We start from the raw sequence: 19,881 nt of genomic DNA on the forward strand, positions 1-19,881 counted from the left end.
GAGAGACATCCAGAAGCAGCCAAGGGATGTGACTGTTCCCCCAGCAGCCCGCTTCCTCCGCCTGGGCTAGTGCCACTGAGCAGGACACCGACTCCTGCCCTGGGAGCATCGCCAGCCTCTGGACTTGGTCCCAGGGGAACTGCCCCGGTCACTTCTTCCTATTCCTACCACCCGTAAGCCCTGCCCAATGCTTGGGATCTGTCCCGTCACTTACCTAAATGACCTGATTTCCCTTTGGCTTCAAGTGTTTGTGCCTGCCCTCTGTGACTTCTCCCACACCAAGAGGTAGCCCCGGGGCCCACCCCCACCAAACTTACCAAGGAAGAGAGGAGCTTCCTGCGCATTGACGAAGCGGGAACCCTGAGAGGCCTACAGAAACTTAATGACTCTTGGGAAACCTCCCAGCTGAACTCCTTTGCCCCAGGAAAATGAACATTACGTTAACCTACCTGTCCTCTTATATACCCTGCTTTGAAAAGGTAGTAGACAGTTCGTTTTAAAATGTAACAAACATCCTATTTGCATTTACTTTTTATGCCACGAACAGCGCCCTGGCATTGAGTTGGCTAGGGCTGGGAGAGAAATGCAATTGATGAGCAGTCACTGGGTTGCTAACGTGATCAATGCTGGGTGATGGGACATTTAGTCTGGTTGCCTGTGACCACAACTGCAGTGAGCTTGTGGCAGCAAAGAGGACCGCATGGGAGACTGTGCAGTGCTTGGGGCGGGCTGGGGCTGTGGCGTCAATGGACGTGGGGAGGAGGGAAGGCGTCCACTGGGAGGAAAGAGCCGCCCGGGGGCTCGAACCCAGGACGGTCATTCCACAGAAGGTGGCACCTTTTATGCCAGCAGTTCCGTGTGTTCCAGGAGCCCCACAGGAGGAAAATGGAAACCCAAAACCACCTTCATAAGCCCCACATCGCATCAGGCGGGCGCGCGGACCACAGAGAGGAAGCCACAGGCTCGCGGCGGCGGGGAGGGGCCCGCGTCCCCGCCGGGCGCTGCTCGCCGAGAGGCGGCCGCCTGCGGGCAGTGTCCCTGCGGGCAGTGTCCCTGCGGGCAGTGTCCCTGCGGGCATCCGTGCACATGGCCGCCGGAAAGCGTGGGGACCCTTCTGCTCGCGAGGGATCAAAGCGTGCCAGGTGCCTCCCCGCTGCCCAGGCCGGCCTCGGTGGGGCGCAGGGAAGGCCAAGGAGCCCCCGCGGGTGGGGCTGGCACCAGGCTGAGGCAAGCTGGCCGGGCGGGGCCGGCCCACAGCCCGCCCTGCTGTCGCCCTCTCAGGCGCCTGTCCTCTGCAGAGCCCGGGGGACTCGTGCTCGCAGCCGCGCCGGGAGCAGGACGGACCCCAGCGCCCCCCGCTGTCCCGCGGCCGCCTCTCCCTCGCAGCAGGCCCGGCGGACAGCAGTGGGGCCAGAGTCACTGACGCCTGCAAGCCCGGCCTCGCTGGGGAGACGAGACCAAGGCGGCCTTGCCTGGGGAGGCCGCAGGTGCCGGCCGCGTGCAGCACCAAGGTCTCCACAAGGCCCGCGCGGCCGCTTCCAGAGGGGCTCCTGGCGCCCTCATGCCCCTGTACCCGGCGCAGCTTGCGCTTCACCCCTTCATAGCACCTCGCCCGTGCAGTGGTCAGTGTTGAGCCAAGTGCCCGGACCCCCGTGCCAGTGTCCGGCCCACGGCCGAAGGCCCCGGTGTCCGGCCGGCTGAGGTCCGCGGAAGCCCCAGCAGGTGCTGGCTCCGTGCGGGTTTGGGGCTCCCATCTTCTCTGTGCCCCCGACGCCCGCACGCCGGCTGCCCAGGCCTCACCCTCCGTCCGAACTGGTGCCACAGGGAGCAGGCGGGCTCCCAGGAGGGCCCACGACAGGGCGACCGGCCGACAGCTGCTCCCCGCGCCCCGCGGCCGCCTGCCGGTCCCTCCCCTGCCGGGCCGGGGGAAGCGGGGCCACCGTGGCCCTCACGCGCCAGCGGCCCGGCGGTCGCCCGAGTGGCAGAGCCGCGCGGCCCGAGAGCCCTCCAAATGGCTGGTTTTGTTCCGAAGTTGCTTCTCTGAATGTCTCCTCTTTTTTATTTTTCCTTTTAAGACCTCACAATGAAGCATCTATTAAAACCCCGAGGCCAGGGGAAGCACTTGCAGGAGCTATTCAAGCCCAAAAGCTTGAGAGGGAAGATGGGGCTCTGACAGTCTAATTGATTTTACCCTGGAACGAAATTAAAGGCGGGCAGAGAGGAGCAAACAGCGCTCACCTTTATCGCGCGCCCGCCTCGGAGCTTGGTAAATAGAGGGCGAGGTCTCCGTGTGTGGTTTAGGGTGAGGGAGGAGAGTTATGATGAGAAAATGGAAAACAGTTAGTTCGAGGAGCGGGCGAGCGGGTGACTGGCAGCAGGGCCGGCCCGAGGCGAGGCTGCCCTGAGCGCCCCGTTCCCTGGCTGGCCTGTTGGCTGGCGACAACCTGGTTTTGCCTGCGGAGTGTCCCCTCTCTGGCTCCTGGCCTCTGCCACCAGCTTCCCCTTCGTAGAACGTAAGCAAACCCGCGAGGACTGTGAAATGAGAAGCCGCTTCTTCTGGTTAACTGGAAGGAGCCCACCCCGTGGAGCCCTGTTCCCAGGGCCCCTGCGCCGCTAATGGAATTTTTAACTCGACCCGACCGCGCCTGAAGGTGATCAGCTCTGGGCCGGTTGTGCACTGGAAGTCCCTGTCAGGCTGACAGGAGGGCAGAATTAGATGGTTTGATAACATTTCTCTCCAGGGCACCATTTCAGCAGCGTTGGGCAGGAGCCTGAGGGAAGGGCTTTGCCCCGCTCTCCCCACTCTCCCACCGAGATGGGGCCCACCGCCTTTCTGATCTGGGTGCCCTGACCTCAGGGACTTCGGTTCTGGTTTTCAGAACTTTACTTAACCTTTCTCCCCTGGGAGACAGAGGGTGCTGAGGTCCAGGGTGTTAAAATAAGGCTGCACCTTGTAAAACCCTCTTCAAACAAGGGTGTAATCCAGCAGGAAGCAATTTGTACTTTCCAGTTTTCAGTATTCACCCCAACTCTCAAGTCACAGCATGTTTTTAGAGCAGTGCCCAGGCATTGGAAATGGCAGCCAGGTGTTTCAGCGTTGCTTTCTACTCTTAGCATGGGACAGAACCTTCAGCCAGGGAACTCTCAAGAAGCCAGAATTTCAAGTAGAAGGCCGAGGCAGTTTTAGGAGGGACACTCTGCAGTCATTTGTGTAACTCTTCCCCACCCCCTCCTCTGTTTCTAATTCCATTTTAGAAGCTTGAAAATACAATTTTTTCCCCTTTACCAATTTTGTGTTTTTCTATTTGGCAAACATTGATTCTTTTCTGTGTCCCAAATGGAGGTGAAATTAACTTGTCTGTCTGTTTCTTAAACAAAAATAAATAAACAACTTCAATATGTATAGCCTCAGACCCTGCCAAACGCTTTTTGTGGTATACCAATGTCACTGAGGAATGTCAGCTCAGCGCCATGATTAGCATTTTACAATTGCTACAGAGCCAAATGTTGAGAGAGTAACAAATGCTGTTTTGTGTCCCATGAAAATTACAGCTGAAGAAATGGAATTTTCAGTCATATTGCTGGAAATTAAAAACAGTAGTCTGGGGCTCTGGGATCCAGATGACTTTCTTTCTCAAGTAACTAATTTTAAGATCAAAGCTGAGTTCTAAAAATCTACGCAAGTTAATTTAGTTTTACTTTTTAAAAACATTCCTATCTAAAGTTTTATATCATCCATTTTAGATGTGTTTTTTTAGGTCCAACCCCCAACTTAAAACATAATTGATGTTAATAAGTGAAAAGATAAGCCACAGATGAAGGGCACTATTTGCCTAACAATATTTGTATGTAGAATATATAAAAAAATTTAATGATTCAATAATAAGACCAATAAACCAATTAAAAATGGGCAAGAAACAGTAACAGGACACTTCACCAAAGAAGATAAACAAATAGCTAAGCAGTGCATAAAAATATGTTCAAATCATTCAGTATCAGGTAAATGCAAATTAAAGCTAAAATGAGATCTTACTACACACCCATAGGACTGCTGAAATTAAAAGGAAGGACCACATGAAGTGTTGGTAAGGATATAGGGGAACTAGAGCTTTCTCACACCCTGCTAGTAAGAATGCAAAATCATACAGCTTCTTTGAAAAGCTGCTCAGCAGTTTCTTAAATTGCTAAACACACACTTATCACACATTCCATCAAGTCTGCTCCTGGGGATTTACTCAAGAGAAATGAAAACATCCATACCAAGATCTATAAGCAAATGTTTACAGCACCTTTATTCATAATTTCCCCAAAGAGAAAACAGCCCAGATGTCATTAACTGGTTACAGAAATTGTGGCAATAGTCATTCAATGAATGCCTTTCAACAATAAAAAGAGACAAATTAATGACGTGGTTGAGCCTCAACAACAACCTGCTAAGTGAAAGAAGCCAGACACGAACGACTACATACTGTATGATTCCACTTATATGACATCTAGAAAAGGCAAAACTATAGGCACAGAAAACAGATCCCTACAAAGAGGCACAAAACATAGATCTAGAATGTTCTGTATCTTGATTGTGGTGGTAGTTACACAACTCTGTACTCTTGTCAAAACTCATGAAACTGTATACTTTTTAATGGGTGGATTTTATTCTGTGTAAAATATACCTCAATAAAACTGACTTTAATTTAAAAAAAAATTGACAAGGCTAGGTATGATAGGTTGAATAATGGCCCCCAAAGATATCCATGTTCTAATCCTTGGAACCTGTAAGTGTTGCCTTATATGATAAAAGAGACTCTGTATGGTTAAGGATCTTGAGTTTGGGAAGTTATCCCTGCATTATCCTGGTAGGCAATCAGCAAAGGGAGATCTGACACAGAAGAGAAGAAAGCCGTGTGACAAGCAGAAGGCAGCAGAGCCAGGGAAGATGGATGAAGGGGCCGAGAGCCCAGGAAGACTCGGAATGCACCTCTAGCAGCTGGAAATGGCAAGGAACAGATTTTCCCTTAGAGTTCAGCACTGCCAACACCTCAGTTTTATCCCAGTGGTACTGATTTTGGACTTCTGACCTCCAGAACTGTAAGAGAATAAATTTGTGGTAATTTGTTACAGCAGCAGTAGGAAACTAATACACTAAGGGAACAAGTAAAACCTAGAACACCGATTGTAAGAGATAATCTTGTTCTCATTTAATGGATCAGCATCCTTAGACTTCAGTGTGGGTAAGAATCATTTGAGATGCTGTTTTAAAATGAGGTGATTCCCAACCCCCATTCCACCTCACTCTTATCTCCCCACTCCCACCAACCTGGTTTAGTTGGCAGGGTAGGGGTGGGGGGAGCCTGGGCAACTGCATCTGGGTCTAATGCTGATGTCCTAGGTGCCCCAAACAGAGCATTTTCCCTCTTGAGCAATTCAGTACAATTGCTACTTGTTTTTCTTAGGTAGATCAACGTGCTCCATACACAGCATCTAACAGGTACTCAGCGAGTGAATTTATTTATCTGTTTGACAGCTCCATAAACTCAAGCCTCTCCAATGTTTGCTCTATGGCCTCCATGTTTGCTGAGTGAATTCTAATTCTGTGACACTTGCTATAATCCTACCCTTAATCTAATTTTACTAAAAGCTATTGGTATGGGAGCCTATTTTGGCCAAGCATGTCAGTCATTTTACTTTATAAATCCTGTAGCTTCATTTACCATTTTCAGATTTTAGAAACACTGACGGAAGACAGGATTTCTGGATAATGAAGGAGAGGCCAGGCGAAACAACTGTCAAAATGCAAACACACGCACACGAACATGGCACCTTTGGGGTTTGGATTCTGTATTCCATCCGCGAAGCCCAGGGCTCTTCTAGATAAAACGCTGGCATTTGGCAACCCCCATGGACAGCCATGCGCCTCCCCCTTTGGCACCTCTCTGTGCACCAGATGCCACTTCTCTCTGTCCAACCAAAACTCCATGCTGGTATTAGGTGGGCCAGAACCCAGGGCCGGGCCAGCCTCCCCCTTGGGGCATGGCAGGGTCAGCTTTCACTGCAGAGGGTGGGTGTAGACCAGCCTGAGGAGCTTCCATGTTAGTGAGGAGTTTAAAACGCTCGACTCTCAGGCTGATGTAAGGAGTGTGTCAGTGATGTGAAATCGGTAGAGCTGGAGACCCTCCCTCGTTGCTTCCACTGGACAATAGCTAAGAGAAGGCTGCAAATGTCTAGGCACCATGCAAGACTCATTTAACTCGGTCAGTGAAGCTGACAGTCTGCATAGTCTGAAACTCCTCCAGCGAAAGCCCAGGCCTATCAGGTAACAACTGAAGAGAAAAAAGAGAGGAGACACAGAGGTAACTTTCAGGCCAGAATAACCAAACAGTTCCATTTGTATCCAGGCTCGTTCGTGTTTCCATGAGACTCTGACAGGCCACTCCAGCAGTTTTAGCAATGCATCGCTCACCCGCGTTTATCAAATATTTAAACATCCCACCGCTGTTGAACCTTACATAATGTCTTTTGAATATATAAGCGAAAGAAGAAGGATGACTTTTCTCCTTCATGGTGAGGATACGATGGCAACTCTGCTCATTGTCTGTTCCCGCCCGTACAATAAAGTCACATTTGGATTCTCATAGTTGGTAGAAAAAATAAATAAATCCCTCCGTCTTCCATTAATACTATTATCTACATCCAGATCAATTGACTGATCCATCACAACATTAATTGATCAGCACAGCATCTCTCTGTCCATTTATTCATCTGAGAGAGAAACAGATGACATACAATTAGCCCCGTAACCGAATGACACTTTTCCCACGAATGTGATAGGAAGGTCCTATTTCTTGAAGGCAAGTAAATATTTATTATTTCATTGAATCAGCTCTCACAAACCAGTTTAGGGACAAAACATCTCCTGTTTAAAATGGGACTCACTGGTCAGAAATACCCATGTTGAATGTGCGCATGTAACACAGTCTGTAAGGCTCCACCGCAAAGGGCCGAGCTCCAGGAAACCCAACCAGCGCCCAGGCCGCCTTGCTCACGATGACCGACGGCAACGGGAGAAACGACAGAGCGGTGGAGCTGAAATCCCGTCTGCATTCACCGCGGCCCGGGAGCCAGGGAGGCGCCCTGGAGCTGAGCACACAAACTCCTTCTCCTTCCTGCGGCACCCACAAGCCTCCTTTCTCCCCTTTCCCCAGGTGGGAGTCAACAGTTCCTGCCCTGAATGCGGCGGCAGATCCTGTGTAATGAAGTGGCTGGCCGCGGCCAGTGCGCCCCCTCGGGGGACAAGCCCACGGTTTGTGAGGGTCTCTGTCAGAAGGCAGAATCATAGCCCCAAGCCCAGAGTCGGGGATTTATTTTCATGGCATCAAAAGCATATTTTAACAACGCAACGTGTATTCTGGTGTCTCCTAGCTGCCTGGGTGGGTGTGCTGCTGTTACGGAGCTGCCGGGGGTTTTACAACCCAGAGTTTGGGTCAAGAATGGAAAGTTTTGAAGATTTACATTTTTCTCCAGCATTGACCTTTTGGCTTCATTCCTTAATTAAGCTAAGACATGGCAGCAAAAGGGAATATTATGGGCCTGCCATGTCCCCAGGGCGTTATGAGAGACCAGACACAGTTAAGCTATCTCAAGACAACCATGTTCTTCGGAGTTACTTTATTGCTATTATAAAAAATCTTTATTATGGGAAAAAATATGTATTTTTATGCCAGAAGAAGATGAAGATGACAGTTAGGCTGTTGAACGGTAGTTTCAGTTGAGCGTTGTGCCCACGGAGATTGTAAAACACCCAAGGCTAGGGGAGGCCTCCTGATAGAATCTTTAGAAACCTAAAGGGGTATATTAATCTTTGTGAAATTCATAGTTGGAACAGGTTACCATTAACTGGCACTTTCCAGTTATCAAGATACTTTATGAAACTGAAAAATGTCCTATTACACTTGCTAACAGGACCAACTTTGGGGGTGTGGCTAACGATATAGTCTCTTTCCGGGTGGTCTGGACTGGGAGAACCTTGGGACCCTGACTCCCCTACGATCCTGCTGCGTCTGTCCTGTGCTGCTTAGCCTGGCATTGCTGCCCACACTCCGTGTGAGTTGGCTTTCCTTTACTCAGGAAAAGAAAACCAGAAACAGAAGGGCTGCCCTTTCCTTCCCATTGAAAATCTGGAACTTTCCAATCTGATTTCTGTTGTTTTTAAAGCAAATAAACTGCCCTCTCTGCCCTAAAAAAAGGTCATCATCACTTAAACTACTCACACCTTCCTCCATCCATGTTTACCAAAATCAGATTCCTTTTTTATTATTCCTTCAACCTTTCATTGGGAGGTAGCTTTGCTACCAGGAAAAGTTTATCTACGTCCTTGTGTCTGTTGCCTTTGTGTTTTTTATTTCTATTTCATTCCCACTGGATTCCAGGGCAATGTGAGGTGGCTCTTGCATTTTTCTCCTGGCTTTTCCTGATGGATTCTCTAGGAGCTGACTTCCTGGAGTAGCTGTCTCTTAGGTATCTGTGGTCCAGGAACAGATAATAGAATTATCTCCCTTCTACTCATGGGAGAGAGGTGAGTTGGGATCCCTCACCCACACTTTCCATTCTCACTGGAGAAATGGGTCACTGCTATAAACCCAGCCAGCAGAAGCAGGGACTCCTTAGCATCTTTTGGCTGGCAAAAGGGCTGTGGTCCTACCTGGTATACTGCAGGTCAGAGGAAGCCAAAGCCTGTGTTCAATAGGAGAGGTTCACAGAACAGGTTTTCTAGAAGGCCGGGCCATTGGTCCTTCATTTGTTCAGCACCAACTTGAAAGCGAGCCCTACAAATTGAGGAGTTATGACACAACACCTTTGACTATCTGGGCCATCTGTTTTGCCTCCTTCATGAGAAATAAATTTCATAAGAAAGCAGAAACTGGGACCAAAAAGAAAAAAAATAAAACCAAAAACCCCACAAACAAACAAAAACACACACCGTGCTTCTATGTAAAGAAAGACTGAGACTAGTTTTTTTTTAATAGTTATTTTATCGCACTGTTCAACAGACCCCACAAGAGCAAGTTGGCTGCTTCACTCTCACTTCAGTTGGCCATTTAAGAATCAGGGGCTCCAAGTGGCCTCCAGTCAGTCTCTCCTGGCTGCCCTTCACACTCTCTACAGGTCAAATCTCACTACATGGTAGTGTGCACTTAAAACCTCTCGGCCCTAGGTTCTGTCTCATTTTTCAGCTATTTTTTCAGTACAACAAAACTGAATTCCAAGGATTTGCAATGGTCCCTTGGGTCACAATGGGATTCCACTAGTTGATCCAATAAGGTATCTGTGTAGAGCCTATTTGTGGGGTTGCTCAGTGATGGGGCAGTGAGGGAGCTACCAGAGGACAGAGTCCTTGCTTCTGTCAGGAAGGGGATGAGGGGAGCATGTTCCTTTTTCCCTCTGAACTTACAAAGTAAAAAACTGAGCCTATCATTTGGTGCCATGTTTGGAAACCAGCAAGAGAAGTTCCAGGTGGACCTAGAGAGAGATGGAGCTAGAGGGGACTTGGGTGGGGAGGCAAGAAACAGACTCATAAATCAGGGAAACCCTTGTGGCTAATTGTAAACTCCGTGGCCTTAGATATTCACATTCATTATTGCAGAATACTTTTTCAGAGTACCTGTTTCCTGGTGCAAATGTCACTTTCGTTTTCTGCTTACAATATTCTTATTTTGGACAGAGTGCATTTCGTGGGGTAGCTTTGCCGGCTCCATCCTTAGGGAAGATGCTCAAGTTATATGCATTGCAGTCAGACTTTTCAGTATGTGGTGCCATGTTTCCTCCCAGACACCAAGTGGCATCCCGATGGTCCTATGAGCTGCTCCAAACGTGCAGATCTTTCCTTCCGCTGTGAAGGCAGAGTAATCTCTGGAGATTGATATCACTGAATGTCCCCGAAGCACAGCTGTCAAGTACGTAGATTCGAAATTTCACCATTTCATTTTATCAATTTTCGGAGCTTATTGAGTTACTCGTGTGTTTCTTCTCTTCCAAAACGCCAGGAGCTCTTCCTGCGGTGCTCTTTTCCTCGGAAGGCCCCAGTGCAGGCCACCCAGGAGCCAGGGGAAAAAGCCTTCCTATAATGAACCGGTGTGAGCAATGTAGGGAAAATGTGATACAAAGCCGACGGGAAAGCGAGTTCTAGTTTTCCTACTTCTAAAGGATTATATCAAACAGATTTAAAATAATGGAAAGTATCTGCTCTCTCTGCATGTGGTAGCAGAAAGGTGACTGCCAGCAATGAGGCAGTGCGCACGGGACCGCATGTATTGTAAAACACTCAAAATGTGAGGTACATAGCAATCTTAGAGGACGTGGCCCTCAGGAACAAAATGGACCAAAGCAACTTACTAATTGGCATTGTGACTCAAGGTTTGAAGGGAAATAGCCAAGAAACCATAAGGCAAACATATACCCCCTACTATTATTTCTTGTTATCACCAGCCTTTGCTGATTTTTTATTTGATGCTGCTGAGAACAAATAGAAAGTAGAATTTGAGTAAGGTGGGTAATGATTAGCATCTGCAAAGGAAACTCATGGGCAATTGAAGAAATACTCAAAGACAGAATTAGATCATGATTAGAAAGAAATACATGATTGACGTCACACACGCAGACACACATCATTCAATACACTTCCCAATGTTTTGGCTGATGAATGGAAATTCCAAAGAACTTTGTCTAGAGGAGATTGTTGACTTGGGCTTCCCAGTTGAATCCCACCGTCAGTGACGCTCTGTCACCTCATTAAGGCCTGTGGTTCAGAGCTTGGCAACTGTTACTGAAGGGTTCTGAGTCTTCCAATTTATCCGGCCATGAGGAGCTCCAGGAGAGAAGCTTCTCCTTTCCACCAGCAATTTGTTCCTCACGTGGTTAGCAAGTGCCAAAGGATTTTTTGTTGTTTCTTTTCTTTTTTTAAGGTTTTTAACTGAAAATTCAGAACTTAAAAGATGTGTCCATTTTACATGAAAACTGTGTCTACCTTACAGCATGCTTAGGCCACAGGATTCTAACTGGTTTCTGATTCAGAACATTAGTTTGTCAACCACTATTTTTTCTTGTTTAGCTTGTTTACACGCACTCCCCCCCCCATATGAGCCTGTAGTGAGACTGCTAAAATTACTGAAGAATTTAAGTCAGAAAAGTATGTTTGTGCGTTTAACTTTTGAATCCAGTATTTTAAATAATAAGGGTAATAATCAGTAACAGCGATAGCGTCCTTGACTTTGTTTCAGTGTCATTAATTCGGCCCTGTTTACCAGTCATTCTTCCCTGAGAAACTGGGTGACTTCCTCTCTGAGCCCCGGGGGGGGGGGGGGGGTCAGAAAGCCAACGCTTGAGGTAAGTGGCAACGCCTTTTCAGAAGAATCGGTCCCAAAGACCTGGGGGGGAATATATCTTTGGGCTTTGCAGAGGCCACCACGCCCAGCAGGCTGGAGGCCGCGAGGAGCGCCCCGCCCCGCGCGCGTCCGCGCCCAGCCCGCGCCCCCGGGGAGTCGGGCCTCGCGCTCCCTCCAGGATGGGACAGGACATGACAGCCCGGTTTGTGCACCAGCATCCTTAATATTTCCTTCCTTTCAGAAGCAAATAGACCGTTCCCTTATCTGAATGCTAATTTCCTAGTTAAAAGCCCTCCCTTGCTGACAAGGGACTGAAAGAGTTTTAAATCACAGATGTAGGGTATCAAATGCAATAATGCTCTTGCAACAGTGCGCTGAAGCCTCAATTAATTAACCCCTGGGCTAAGCAGGCAGGTACCCGCGGCGGCCGCAGGCGGCGGGTGGATGGGATTTAAATGTGCATCTCATTTCCCCAGCACGGACGCGCCGTTTGGTTCAGAAAGGAGTCATTTTGCACACTCGCCTCATTTACTCGCCGCTTTAATCCCCCTAATTCCACCTGAGATCGGGGGAGACTCGAACGGGCCGGCGCGGGGCAGGGGGCGCGCCGGGCTCTGCGCGCTGCGGCGGGGCGGGCGCCAGGGGACGCGCGGCGAGGCGGGGGCGGGGGGCGCTCCCCTTTCTGTGGGTGCCGGCGGTTCACCCTCCCCGGGTCCGGGGCGCCCAGGCCGGGCCGCAGTCTGCGCGGGGCGCCCCGGGGCCCTGGGTGCTGGGGCGGGCTGGGGCGAGGCTCGGCGCCCGGACGCCCCGACGCCCCGACGAGGGCCCGCGGGCCGGGCGGGGCTCGGAGCCGCGGCGCTGGGGGTCTGCCCCGCGTCCCGCGCCGGCCCCGCGTCGCGCCCGCGCTCACGAGGTGTAGCTCTCCAGCTCATTTCCCTGCACGCGATTTACCATCTGTGAACTCGTCTTTAACCTAATAAAAATCACCCAGCTCTTGACTAACAAGAAAAGGAAACAGTGCCCACGGCGGGGTGGGGGCGGCTCGCTGCCGCGCCCCACGCGCGCGGGTGATTTACGGCGGGGCCGTGGCGCGCGCACGAGGCCCCGGCGCGGGCGGGCGGCCGGCGGCTTATTTATCGCGGCGCGGCCGGAGCGGAAGGGCGCCTCTCCAATTGAAATATAGCAGAGTTTACGCTCCTGATTAGGGCTCCCGCGCGCCGCGCCCGCTGACACCTAATTGTCACTGGATTAATGTGCAAACAGGGACGGCGGCCGGCGACAACAAATAACCTCGCGTCACAGCCGTTGGTGGCAGTGTCCACTCGCAGTGACTTGGGGCCAAATTGGAGTTTATGTGTCAAAACGGGCTCGGATCAATGCGCCGGCTCCTCCCGCGCGGGCTGCGGGCGCGCGGCGGTTGTTGATCTACGGGGGGGGGGGGGGGGGGCGCGGGCGTATTGTGCGCCCGGAGCGGAGGGGCCGGCGGACGGAGCGCGTGCAATGCCTTCCCATTAATTCTTTTTTTTCCTGCTTTATGCTCCCGAATTCACAGCTATTAAGATAAATTTATGTGAATCAGGTCTTTCTCTCCAGGATCTTGTGACTTTCGCCTGTGTCTCCGTATAAAATTTAATAACCCTGTATGTGAATCAAATCATTCCCACAACAACAGAGTCAATCTGGGTCGCCACCTGTCTGGCTTTGGACAGGAGCGAGCGAACTGGGCAGCTGGGTTCCAGCTTTTCCTGGGGGGGGCGGGGGGGGGCTGGCTGGCTGGCTGGCTGGCTGCTGGGGGGGAGTTTGCCCTGGGGTTTTCCAGAGCAAGGGCTGGGTGTGTCCGAGGGGGGAAAAGAGGGCAGCCTTCCCTATTCCCTATAAGCCCCCAGCCCCTTTGCTTTCAAGGACCACAGTGGTGGCAGTCCTATTTAAAAACCCCAAAAATTCACAACAGCGCAAAGCAAGTGGTGGAGTAGGTTACCATCCACGAAGTTCTTATGCTCCCTCATTTTTCTTCTACAATTAGCCATTTTGAGAGGGAAAAGTCACAAATACATGAGTTATGTTGCTAAATGTATTTCTAAAGTTCTTAAGTTTTATTGAGCATGAAAGTTGGTCTTTCCCTGTGTTAAGGACTGAAGAAGCTATAGAACTAGCTAGTAGCTCAATGGTGCAAAGTCTTATGATTTAAACTTGACATTTGCAATTTTTTGCTGTAATATATGACTTTCTTTATTTCAAGACTTTAGTTGAAAACCTCGTAATTCCTGTTAAGCTCCATTTGATTGTCAATTGCACAACTCTCTCTAAAGCTTAGGGCTTATGATTTTCATACACACATGATTTATGCTTTTTGTGTCACAATATAATGTACTTTGGTACAGCTCCTACTTATTTCTCTTGCATCATGAAAGCCTTCCGTTTTAGAGGCTGGGATTTTTATAGGGAAGCTATGAAAGAGTTGTGACCTGGCTGTAGATCTCCTTGAATTGTCTGAAATAGCCGTTTCCACTGCCATAGCCAACCTTCTGTGCCATTCCATTTAATGCGTTTTCAGAAAACGGTGATCTGGCTATCTTCATATTTGGATAATAGAATGAAATAAATTTTCACGATTGAGCATTTCAATAGCTGGCTACAGAAAGCCCACTCATTGTCAAATAGGGGGAGAGGGTGGCAGACCACTCTCTGGAAGCTGCAAACACTGAATTCCTTTTAATCCATTTGCTCTCAGAAAATCATGAAGCTGGGTCTGCAATGGGGAAATCCCAGCTCCATTAAACTAACAACGTGCTGGATGATTCCAATGTATTTTTAATCCCTCTGTAGAACTCTAAATTCATCCAAGCTGCTGACTAGAACACTAAATTTCAGTTAATCGTTCTCATTAGAACAACAATACTTAACCAAAACATCATAAGTAGATATTAAATTTTCTTTAAAAAATTAATAATATATGTTGTTATGATAAAGATGGGAATTCACACAGGAAACATTTTGTTCATCCTAATTATTACACTTTATAGATCTTACTTTGTAGATACCTAAAACTAGAAGGAAATTTAGAGACCATCAAATCCTCTTTATAGCCCTATTTGCAGATGGGAAAACTGAGGCCCAGAAAAGTTAAAATGCCTCTCTTTCTCTCTCTCTCTCACACACAACCAAATATTCCAGATATTCCTCATATACATCATTATTCCAATCTTGCCATGCACATTGTAAGCACATAGGAAAAATATTGAATTTTTTATCATACCTTGTCAATATTAATTATTTGGACATTTAAATATTAAAACTTCTCTGGCACATAAAAACTGACTTTCAAAATTATGGATTTAAGAAATACTTGAAAATTGGGTTGTTCTTTACTCACTTACCTGGGAATTGTGAAACAGAACTAAAATTTTTAAGAAGTTTTCAGTATTTGAAAGAGTTGCCATGTCTCAGTTATTTGAGGTTGGGATTATATTACGTCCCTTCCAGTTTTCTGCCCCTTTTATCACCCATTCTTTCTGCTTTTTGCCTTCTCTTTCAGGCTCTACAGGGAGGAAACTAAGACTCAAAGAAGTTGATTTTATCATTACGTGACAAGCTATTCCACGGAGGAAATAGGGCAGACCTCCACGTAGGATGGAGTTTGATTATCACAGGTACCCATGGCTCTCCCTGACTCTCAGCCTGATGAGCAGTCCAGGGATAACCCTGATTATAGAAGAGAAGGGAGGATTGGGTAGGTCTTTAAGTAACTCTGCTGAAGAGTTATAGATTTATTGGTATATGAATCACTCTTGGAGTTTCTGTGATGACTTTTGGTGTATAAACTTGCGGATGTCTGAGTTATTAAGTCTCTGACACATTGGTGTGCCTAGATTTTAAGAGAGTTGAGTAAACCGAAATGAAATTATGTCAACCAAGAAAAAAGAAGTCCTCAGGATTTGGGGTATGACTATTTAAATCGAGGTCTGAGCTGAAATTTCTGGCAATATGGTCAGGCTCTGGGTGTTCCTTGGTGGCTCTGGGAAGTACGTTTGCTTTAAGGAAACTGCTGAAATCTAAGATGGGGACCACCAATGGGGCTGTTAAAGCTGGAGTCCGCTAGGATGTATACTGACCTGGTCCACACACCTCTCCCACCCCCACCTCTAGTTCTGGAGAATTTTAAAACCAGTCATCATCAAAATAACTGTACTAGGTATATAACTGGGCACTTTTATACAGTAAACTGATTAAACTCGATTCTAATTTCATAGACTAACATTATTATATGGAGCTCTGTGAAAGTAATGAAGAGAGGGAAGCTATTCAGGAATTATCTCCATGAAGGAGTATCATTTGTTCTGGCCTGAAAAATTCTGGAAGCATTTTGATGGTAACCAAACATGTGGAAGAGAAGGACCAGGTGCTAAAGGGAAAGAGCACTGCTGTGTGACTGGTGGGAAGCATGGGTTATGAATGGTCCCGGCCTAGTGGGGTCACCTTGGGCAAGTCACTGCCAAACAGCCACGTATTGTAGTTTCCTAATCTGCAAGCGAAGGACTAGGCACACCATTTCTCAAGGTGAGGTCCGCGGTGAGCCCTCAAGTCAGCATCCGACAGGCTCCCCCAGGAGTCCTCATGTGCTCTAGAGTTTAAAACGCTTGGATCTACACATTTTCTTATAAATGTGAAGTTTTTAATCACTTATGCTTTAGCAATTTGAGCAAAAGACTTGAAGAGACACTGATGACTGATTTAAAAGACTCCTTCCGACCACAGGAGTACTTCATTAGACAACCTCTTCAAGGGCTTTCTTCTAAAATGCACGTGCTCATGACAGCTTCAATGCTTGTCATTATTTGCTTTGAAGGTTCTCTCTACCACAATACTTTTCTGTAATTAAAAAGAAATCGTTTTAGATTAAAAATACTCTAAGATAGCCTCTCCCTAATTTTCTCATTTATTTAAATTACTGCCTTTAATTGTCATATATTTCAGCAATATCATTAGTTCATGTACATAGATAGTAACATAAATTTTTTTTTGCCATTTTCACCTTCTGAAATAAAATGAAAACCCAAAATATCCCAAATCATATTCTTTCAGGATTGTTCAAGGAGCCCAGTTCTTTACTGTGATAAAATACGCAGTCCTGATGCTTGAATAATTAAAGGTAGATAAGGCATACTGTATTCCAAACGGGCATGCTATTCTGTGGCAGGCGGTTTTTAGAAATCCCCTTTTTTCTACCCTGGTACCGGAGAGCGAATTCCATTGTCCTGTAACTGGGTTTTACAATCCAATAGGCATTTCTGGTATGGGGCCTACAGGTTTTCTCAGACTCGGTGTGTATCAGTTGCGTTCCTGCGTGGTTACAATGAAGGCTGAAGTGTGCGGGAAGCAGGAAGCAGCGCTTTCCGCCCCGTCTAATGCTGCTCATGGAGGAACAATATATTGTGTGCTTTCCATACACTCGTTGTGAGGTGCGATTTCTTTTTTCTTACCTGAGGGAAGTTTTTCTAAAAGCACGTTGTTTTAATGGTATTCTTTCCCCTTCTCAGTGAGGGACTATTGATTGAGTGGACGCGGCTCGGTGTAGCTGTTCTGAGCTGCCAGCAGCAGTGCTCCCCGTGATTGATTTTATATAGCACCTTTTATACTTGAGAAATCCCAAAGCACTTAGCAAAGCCGTGAGCGAGCTCGGTGCTGGTGGCGGTGGCGCAGGCCAGCACCGGCGACGCACGAACCCACCGCGGCTCGCCTCGCTTCGGATTCGGGAACTCTCCAGAGGGCCCGCTGGCCAGGTCACCACCATTCATTCTTTCGGGTCTGCCTGGAATCTCCGGACTGGAGAGGACATTCAGCCATCTTCTGAGACATCCCTGGGCCACCACTCTCACCAGACCTAAACCACTCAAGACAGATGAGCTTGGCGGATGTGGGGGGCTTGGGAAGAGTCCCTTATTCCGTAGGCCTCTGTTTCCTCAATGGCTCGGTAGAGGGGTTGGATTTTGTGGTGCCATCTAATCATAAATTCTAAGACTCTCTGATTTCATGAGTATTTCTTGAGCCTTGAGTAGGTGCCCAGCCTTGTGCCAGGCCTCCGGAGAGGGAAGGCCCTTTGGCTGACTTTAGTACGGAACAGGTACTAAAATGAACGAGGGGACATCTCCGGAAATGTACAGTGGGGTTGACCTCGGAAGGAGAGCACATCACCACTCACTTCTTTAGCTCCCAGCACGGTGCTTAGCACATAATAAGCCCTCAGTAAATTTTGTTGAGTGAAAATGCAAAGTGTCTCCTCAGTGTCAGAGAAGGGAAATTTCAGTCCGGAAGGACGGGTTCTCTGCCTGGCACTGTCTAACCTAGCGGTGAGCACGCGAACTAAGCCAGCCGTGGCCACATAGAAACTGCGAAAATGGGACAAAAATAATGCCCTTGGCTTTGCTTTTTCTACCCCGATTCCTGATGCAAGAAGCCAAAGCTGCTCACTGTGCTTGCCGGTTGGAGGGCGGAGGGGAGGAGACAGCTGACAAGGCAACAACAGACATTAGGCTCAGACAGAGAACCTCCAGTGACAAAAATCAGAGGAAGAAGAGATATGGGGGGACTAAGGAGAGTGCATTGTCCCCACCTTGTGCAGGTTGGGGAGTCGCAAGGAGATGGCCGTTGAAGGAACAGAAAGAAAGCTATAATATTCTTCTTAAGAATGCAGGCCATTCTCATTTTCGACGCAGTGGCAATCTCTGGGGTGGCTGTGCGGGAAGACTTGGTAAGGTGTTTGTTCCCTGTGGCTCCAGCTGGATCTGTACCCTGGTGTCTGTGTTTCACTACACATCCGACCACCACTTAGCTTGCTCAAAAGAGACAGGGAATGTCTAAGTTAAAATAGGTGTGTGTGTTCCTCCTTACCTGTGCTTTCTCTTCTTTATATGCACACCCATAGCTTTGACATTCATTTTTAAGCAAATAACCAACTTTTGCCTTATACAGTACATGAGATCTATTATCTCGTTTTTTCTTCAAATGGCTCTGGGAGTCTGATGGTATTATTATGCCCATTTTACAGAGAAGGAAGCTGAGTCCCAGAGAGAATAAGTGACTTGCCCATGGTCACACAACTAGCAAACAGTGGAGCTTGAATTCAAACCCAAGTTACTAGATGGTCCTCAGTGCGTGCTGTGCCTTGCTGTATCTATCTCAAACTGAAAAAAATAAATCCTGCTTGGAAAAAGAAACTTTATTGTTATGGCATGCCAGTATTTGAAGGATTATGCTGTGAATGTTTATAGTTTATTTTTGAGCTCAAACCACACAGCTGGCTGCTTACTTTAAGCTATCAGCTAAAATATACTTCACAGGCCTCTTGTTTTAGGAACAAATAAACACCTATGATTTTCACCTGTAGGTTCATGGCTGTATATTGACACCACTTGAGGGATCTCTTCCCTCGAGACCTCAATAACTTGCTGTCTGGATGAGAAGGCTGAGCTGGACCAGTGTCCTCCCAGCCCTCTTTCAGCACAAGAGCTTGTGATTCTGAACTGAGGATGGCCTAGTGACCTCTAGCTAAAGAATGGGGGCAGGACTGGGGTAGTTTGGCCGGCAACTTGGTTCAGATCCACACAGGCTTACTGGGAGCTGATGGTGGCAGGCACTGGGCTCAAAGCTGGGCTTGAAGACACAACAGGACATGTGGTTCCTGCCCTTGAGGACTATGGGGTCTCTGGAAGCCTCCCAAAGGGGCCAAAAAATTGTGCAGTTGTTGCTCACCTGTTTACCTTTCACTGGAAAATTCTAAGATGTGTTGCTTGCACACATAGGAGTAATTTAACGAGTATCTATGTCTGGCTGGGGGGGGGGGGGTGTCTATTTAAATAGACATTGAGGAGGCCTGAAAAAAACTATTGTGTTGTATTCTTGGAGGATGCAAAGAAAAGCAATCCCAGACTTAAACAGGGAACATGCCTTGAAAGTCCAACCCAAGGATGGGTAGGGCCTCTGGTGTTTCTGACTGACACGAATGAGCTGGAGAAGAACCTGATTAAGGGAACCAGGGCCCACCTCACAGGGGGCTCAGGGAGTGTGGGTCACATGGCAGTTTTCTTTGGAAGAAAAGCCTGTGAAAGCCACAGGGAGTCCTTGCAAGGCCAAAGGAGAGAAAGCTGTTCCCTTGGAGAGTGTGGCATTTAGGAAAGCTGAAAATCGCTTCAGTAATACTGTGCGTGAGAATCTTGGTAACCAAAAAGAAATGCAATCAGCCTCTCGGTTTGAAGGCTCCTTCAACATTTTACAAAGCGCACAATCTTCTCCAGCTTTTGGCGCAAAGAAAAATCCACATGACAAACCTTATGGAACATTAGCGATATAGAATAAGCTACACCAGCCGAATACCAATGAAATTCCCCCTACTGCTGCCGGTGGTGTCGGCGACATGAGGCAGAGGACCCACTTTTTCCTGTTAAAAATGGAAATCGGTGACTGAGTATTCCAGGAAGTTCTGACCATTAACAAGGTCAAAATCAATGTT

Source organism: Miniopterus schreibersii, assembly GCF_964146895.1.
Source record: "Miniopterus schreibersii genome assembly, chromosome: 3".
Lineage (NCBI taxonomy): Eukaryota > Metazoa > Chordata > Mammalia > Chiroptera > Miniopteridae > Miniopterus > Miniopterus schreibersii.